The sequence below is a fragment of the Abrus precatorius genome, unplaced genomic scaffold (genome assembly GCF_003935025.1).
Source record: "Abrus precatorius isolate BTA unplaced genomic scaffold, Abrus_2018 Scaffold8, whole genome shotgun sequence".
In the NCBI taxonomy this organism is placed as follows: Eukaryota; Viridiplantae; Streptophyta; class Magnoliopsida; order Fabales; family Fabaceae; genus Abrus; species Abrus precatorius.
In genome coordinates this window covers 38,113,826-38,121,535 of record NW_020874428.1, presented here as the reverse complement: position 1 = coordinate 38,121,535, position 7,710 = coordinate 38,113,826, and the positions used below count along the sequence as shown (strand labels likewise).

The window sequence follows — 7,710 nt, the reverse complement described above, 5'->3', positions numbered from 1 at the left end:
TTTATTTATTTACTTTTCTATTATTCTGTTTTTTTCAAATACATATAACAATTTATGCAAAAAATTTAAATTAATTTAAATTTAACCTACCTTTTTAACAGTTTATTATAATTTTACATTTAATCAACTATATTACAATTTATTTTTCTAAAAACATGTTAATCTATATACAAATAAATAAAAAACTATTTAAAATTTAAATCTTTTTTTATTAAACTTAATAATAAACCTTCAACTAAATTATTTTTCACTCACCCCCACCGAATCAATCAATCACCTGCATACAATTACAAAATTTTACAAAATTAATTGTTGCTATTTATCAGATTTTTCAATTAACAAATTAAATTAACAATAATATATAAATAGGCATATTACTATACCTCTTAAACTTGTACAAATGGCCTTCACAATGCAAATCAAACTAGATTTTAGCCAAATTTAGGAAGGAAGAACCGTGAACGACGCTGAAGCAAGAAAGAAGAAAAATGAAACTGCAAAACGGAGGAGAAGAGGAAGAAGACCAAACTGCTCACTGTTTGGCCGGCCACGTGTCATATTCTGATTGCTTTCGCCAAAGGCAAGGCAAAAGTGACTTTCACCAATAGCAGAGCGAAACTATTGGGATGTCGTCACGTGTATAAAATCACTCCAGCAGTCCATTTACATTTCATTTTTATCAATTATTTTTAATTTTAACAACTTTCTGGTGGCAAAACAATGGTCCTGTACAGCCACGTGTCAATATATGATTAGTTACGCTCTGGCTGTGGCGAAATTTGGTGGTTACTTCGCCAATTACGTTGCGAAACTATCCTGTGTTTGACACGTGGTGCGATCTTACTTATTTCGTCTTTTTTGTAGTGAAATATATATAAAAAAAATTGAAAAATAAATTTATTTTGCCAGTCGTTATGGAAAAAACTAACTCCACGTGACTAAAAAATCTCAGACAGAGAAATTGTTTCAGATTACCTATAAATTAATAAATTGTTTTTTTATTTACAATATTAAAATAAATTTGCCCCAATTTCTGGGGTTTCATTTTAATGGAAAAATCACCCTTTAATATTTTTAGCAAACTAATAACATTATTTTTAATCATTAAAAATTTAAAGTAATAAATTGTAAAAATATATATATTTATATTAGTATTGACTATTAACCAAGAGAAAAAAAAAATATGATAGACTTATTTTACCTAAGTCGTTGTGTTAGCAAACTAGTAGAACAATATATGTTGAAACATTTTGGTAAGAAATGGAGTGGATGAACAGTTTTATAATGCCATTGCCACCGACATCTTAACTCTTAAGGATGAGAATATGTGTCGATTTGAAGAGTTGTTATTCAAATTTAAGTTAACAAGTTAGAATCAAATGTATTTTTTTAGAGATGTGCTTTTATAATTTCCTTGAAAATTGGGATATAATTAACATGATTAACAAATGAGATCATGCTGTGTTTAGATATAAGATTAATTAAAAGTTTATTTAATAATAATTTTATATTATGAATTTATTAATAAAATTGTTTTATGTTTGAAAAAAGATTCTAGATAAATTATAGAAAAAAACTTGTTTATGTAAAATAAAAGAGGACTTATAAAAATTACATGTTATTTTCACAAACTTTACATAAATTGTTCTATACGTCCTCAAATACAATTTATAACTTATAACAAAACGGGCCAAACAGAGGCATCATAGTTATTAGTCGTGTTCTTATGAAAATATGAATGTGCTTGGAAGTTAGGAATGTGATAAATAGGGTCATGTGATAAGTTGTCTTAATTATATATTTTTTATTATTACATATTTAAGTCACGCATGTCTTAAAGAAAAATTATAAAAAGGAACTTTGTTAATAACCATAATAAATTATATACTTTTTGGGAAAATATTGTTAAATTAATTTAATTTATTTTTCATTAATTATTTTATTTGTTTTTATGGGCTCAATATTTTTAAAATATTTATTTAGCTCAAGCCTTAGTTTTTTGTTTCTTTTTTGTGTATCAACGATTTCTTCAACTTTGTCCCATTTTCCAACTCTTACTTATTAAGAAGATATTTTGGTAGAAATATAAAAAAATGATAATAAAAATAATTAATAGTAACTAATATAAAGGTCTCAGAACTGATAAAAATAATTTCTTTATCATATTTGTTAGTAGAGATATCAATATGTAATATCCATTCATTTTAATGAAACGAGTTAGGATATAGAACAAAACAACTTTTAAAAATTATTTATTTATAACTTTTCTGTACTTTATATATATATATATAATTGGAATTTAAACCGTAAAAAGTAGGCTATTTAGGGGATATGACAGGGTGAGCTTGCTTTATCATCTTTAAAATAGAGAACATGAAATTTGACAAGATGATTGTCAAAAGCAATTGAAAAAATACACATTCATGAAAATATTACAAATATCAATTAATGATATTTAGATCATCGTGTTTTATTCTTACAATACTTTAACGAAGAGCATCTCTTCATTGTTTTACGAAGAAACTTTGCTAACAAGAATAAAGCCAATATTCAACATCTTTGGGATTAGCGATTAACGGCCGTTTGATTAAGCTTTTGAAAAAAATTAAACATAAATAAAAAGTGGTTTATTTTTAGAGATTTTATAAAAATTAAAAAGTGATTTTTGTTTAGTTACATTTATAAAAAAAAATACTTTTTACTCCAGTGAATATTTATAATTTCAACTTTCTGGGAACTATTTAAGACAGCTTCACTAAAAAGGGTAAGGGGCCATTTGTTTGAGCTTTTGAAAAAATTATTATTTAAAAAACATAAAAGTAAATGATTTTCATAAAAGTTAAAAGTTACTTTTATTTAACTTCATTTTTTTTAAAGTTGCTTAAAACAACTTATCTAAAAAATTGCGTAAATTAAATTATCTTCAGTTTCTTATAATCTTAAGCAAACAATCTAAAAATCTGAAAAGTAATTATTATGTAAAAATAAACGTTCTCATAAAGATAATATTAAACAAATAAATTCTAAAACCATACCATTTCTATAATCTTAATCAAACAATTTAAGAAACTGGAAAGTGGTTATTTAAAAAATATTACTTTGTATTTATATATAAATTTCCTAACTGTAAAATATTTCATATATAACGAACTTTTATTAAAAATTATAAAATCCCATATATATAAATTTGTTGACTTAGCTGCTAGAGTATTAAGCACAATTAATGATATATTCAGTATGGGAAATTTTTTAATTATATAAATATCTGTTTACAAAACCTATAATATCTCATGAATTGTTCCAAAGATCTCGTATTTGTGTTAACGAAATTGCATTGTTAGGAAATTGCATTTAGGATGATTAAAGGTGATGTAGATACAGAAAAAGGAGCCTCAGTCAACCAGAATTTTACATCAATGGCAAATCATTCAGCAGGTAATTCCAATTTAGCTGCAAGTCCTCACAGGCATTGCCAGATTCTAATAACATTCAAGAAAAAATAATTCAAAAAAATTGATAAACCAATTATTTTTTCCACCAGAAATATGCATGCACTTCTAGGAACCAAACAGAAGATTCAATTTTAAAAAAAAATTATAAACAGAAGAAAAATGTAATCGCAGAAAACGGCTCCGTAAATGAAATGAGTAACGACTCCACGGATTCCTATCAAGATGCGAAACAATTAACTCTTGCTTTTGGTCCAATCATAGCATCGCTGGTCATTGCACAGTTAGCTACCAGCGACGTGGCATTGAACCTTTGATAATAATAACAACAACGATAACCCTCAGAGTCCCTTTTCAAATCACACACACAGCGGTGCCACAAACTAATCCCGACTGGTAGCGCATCGCCAAAACGACGCCGCAATGCACGAGTCGGGATAGTTTGAGTTACGCACTTACGCTGCTGTTAAGAGTGTCATACGGCACTTCCTATCAATTGGGTTTTCTTCCTCATTGGGGATTCTAGTTTTTCCTTCTTCTATTTAGAAACATTAAAAAGCACACACAACTACGAAACTTAATCAATAAGCCAATGTACGATAAGAAGAACAAGCAACAATTCTATCCCACACAGGCATGCAGCCGCAGCACCAAAGCAACTAAGAAAGAGTATTTTGTGTCGCAGAGGGAGTGGAATTTATAGAATGGTGACTGTTTAGGGTTATGGCACAGTGACTATTTTACCTCTGACTTGCCAGCGGGAGGCCCAAAGGATTGTCCCATTATTTCCTTCGGTTCCTGGATTCTCAAGCCCAAGGTTCACGTGGGCCTTCTAAAAGATGAATATTTGTCATACAAAAAACCGAATACGGGCCAGGCTTTCAACTGCTCACAACAAAATAATAAAGTCCTTTTGTCCCATCCTCTAAGATGGAAAATGGATTTTTTATATTAAAATGTACATATACATATATATATATATATATATATATATATATCTCATCATTTTAAGAATATTTACTAATGAATTAAAAAATAATTAGTTTGTTTTTACTGTGATTATAGATATATTTTTAATGTCTTCTGTTTATTAATTTCTTAATCAGTATCTAAAAAACGATTGATTATAAATGTATAGTATTCCTCGGTTTTAAGACGAGTGGAAGAAAGAAAAGTATATGGCATTGGAAATTGATATTAGATTATAGGCATCCTTTATGGGTTGCAAGGCTCTACTCGAACTTGTTTTCTTTATAGAACCTCCACAATCCACAGTAATACCCACTTGGGCAATGGCAAACATATGATAATGTCCATGAAATTCTTGTTCTCAATTCACATGCCTCCTTTACCCACCACTCAATCTTCTTATGGAACAACTCACGTAATCATGGGTTTAAGAACTATTAATTGTTATTCTTTAATTATTATTATTTTATTATTGTGTTGCTAAGGTGGAGGTATGCCCATTATCCTTAATCATCTCCTAGCAACTTCAATCAACAATTTAATTTTCTCCTTGGATTATGCCAACATACTCTTTTTGTTTACACTTGGTGCATGACGATAAAGACAAACAAACTTTTCTTCAAATCTTACCATATAAGGTTCCCCTGCCATAGGAAACATGGCTGTATTATAGATTATTAAGTTAATAATATCTTGTAGCTAATGATCTATGTGGGGGTATAATTAGAAGGGGAAAAACAAGTCTTGCTGTCCCACCACATCCATTTCTTCCGTGATTGGCTCTCTTATTGGTGTACCACACGTGTGCCTAACACATATCAAAATAATATAATGCTTGATTATATACACTCTCTATTTTCAATAATATTTTCTTGTTCATATCGGATGGAAGAGAAAAAGCCGTTATCATTGATTGGAGGGAAAATTTTAGGAGTAAATATTAATTTTAGTTTCTTTAATCCTAAGTGTTGATTATTTTAATATTTAATTTTCTTCACAAGTTACTTATTTTATTTTTTATATTACTTTTATTATGATTTTATATAAAAACAATTATATCATTTTTTATTAGCCAAAAATTAAATTCATTAGTGCTTAAATTTTGAAATATTAAAACAAATATATTTTATAAATTTTTGGTATGTCGGCATTGTTATATTTCAACTGTGTTGAAGGCGATTCAAGTACGAAATTTTGGCTATTATTGTAGCGGACAGTGTTGTGACACTAGGGCCCTATGGTCCCTCACAGCTAACATTGTACACGTCACTTGTATTTCCTCAATATTTAATTTTGAGTATTATTAAAATATTAATTCTTAAAATTGTAAGAAATTTATCATTTTAATTTATAAAATTATATGTATACATTTAAGATAATTTTCTATTTTTTTTATTTCATGCCAGCAAATTAAGATTTATCAATGTTAAATTTTATGTTATGTATGAAAAACGTTGACATGTCGTTAGATGAATCGAATAAAGATTTATGAGAATTTTAACAATTTTAGAATCTTTTTCATATTTTAAAGATTAAATTAATGAATATGTATAATTTTAAAAATTAAAATATCAAAATTTTAATAACTTTAAGAATTAAAACTTTTTCTTTCATAATTTCATTAAAAACTAAAAGAATTAATTTCTTAAAATTTCAAAAAATGTTATTTAACAGTTCAAAAAATAAAATAATAAAACACGTACAATTTTAAGTACTAAAACAGTATGTTGCTCACTTATCCTTGATTTATATATTTATATATATATATATATATATATATATATATATATATATATAGAGAGAGAGAGAGAGAGAGAGAGAGAGAATGAGATAATGGGCATGGGTAGATTAGGTGGCATGTGATTTTACATAAGCTCTCACGTTTAAATCTTTTACATCGATAAAGTGGAGCTGTTGGTGATTTGATACGAGTGATGAAGAGAATTAGGTGTTTATTATGTCCCTAGGCTCTAATGGAAGAAGACAGAACATCCTATTCGTGTGGTGGGTTTAACATTATTTTTTTCCTATCATCTTAGAAAGACACAGAGCCTCATGAAATGAAGATTCTCAAATATGAAAGCTCTCCCGCTTCTATTGATCAAGTAGGTTATAGACTCTAGCAAAAAGTTAATAGACTAATTAAGCAGCCAACAACCATTAAAAAAAGGTTATAATGGAAATAGTCCCATCAACTTAATTTGACTTCTCAATAAAACAACTCTCTTAATTTAGTTTTGCAGAAAGTATTTTTTATTGATTAAAAACAGATTAATGATAAATAGTTTGAATTTATATAGTATTAAATCTATTTTATTTACTAAGTAAAAAATTCCTCTAAAATAAATTTGTTTGTAAAATAAGAAAATAAAAAATTGTCTAAGTTAAAACTATTTTAAATTACTATGTATAATTATATACTTTAAATCAATAATAAATAAATAATGTTTTACTTTTTCATCTTATAAACGATGTTAGAACAGCCTAATCCTTTTAAGTGAAACACCTGTGTGTTAGTTCGTACAATTGTATTTTAACAATAAGTTTAACTAAATTTATGGCACATAATAAATAAGACAAACTTTTCACATGTATATTGATAGTTTAGAATGATTAACGATATTACTATAATGATTATTTGATAGATGACCAAAGTTAGACTCTTCATTGCATTTAAAAAGACTGGAGATGGATAACGTGAAACCTAATTTAATAGAAAAAAACTAAAAAGTGAGACCACACAAATGTGTTTAATTTGAATTACGAAATTATCATACGTCGTTGATATTAGGAAAAAGCACACCTTTTCAACTAAAGAGAGCATTAAGTTGGTTAGCTGTGTGAATCAAAATTCCAAAAGCTACTAATAATTTTTTAGGTGACATTGTCTTAATTTAAGTTAACTAATTAGCTTGAACATCAAGCCTTTATATATGGGTTCTCAACGTTAATTAATTTAAGTCTACATATATATATATATATATATATATATATAATCAACATCTTTAAAGCACTACTTTACAAATTTAAAATAAAATTTTATTATTAATATATTATGTTTAATTTTTAATACAAATGACTTAATTTTTAATAAAAATATTTGTTATTTTTTAACTAATATTTTAAAAACATTAATTAACAAATCTCTTAAAAATACACCACTAAGATTTCACTTTGCAAGCCAGATACATTCAAGCGTGTTAATAATTTTAAGTTTCAAATCAATTTATAGCCGCTTTTAGCATCACACACGGCGTGAAATAACTAATTGAGCACTGCACATCCATTCTTG

At 27.0% G+C, this 7,710-nt stretch overlaps 3 non-coding genes across 3 annotated transcripts; all 3 read right to left on the bottom strand.

Annotated features, from left to right (window-relative positions):
• Window positions 1-3,390: 3,390 nt before the first annotated feature.
• On the bottom strand, window positions 3,391-3,467 carry LOC113848667. Its single transcript, XR_003501930.1, has one exon. It is a non-coding gene; the product is annotated as a small nucleolar RNA snoZ7/snoR77 (small nucleolar RNA).
• A 142-nt stretch (window positions 3,468-3,609) lies between these two features.
• LOC113848689 lies at window positions 3,610-3,761 on the bottom strand. Its single transcript, XR_003501952.1, has one exon. It is a non-coding gene; the product is annotated as a small nucleolar RNA snoR2/U65 (small nucleolar RNA).
• Window positions 3,762-3,785: 24 nt separating this feature from the next.
• LOC113848672 lies at window positions 3,786-3,969 on the bottom strand. The gene has a single exon (XR_003501935.1). It is a non-coding gene; the product is annotated as a small nucleolar RNA Z112 (small nucleolar RNA).
• Between the last annotated feature and the right edge of the window lie 3,741 nt (window positions 3,970-7,710).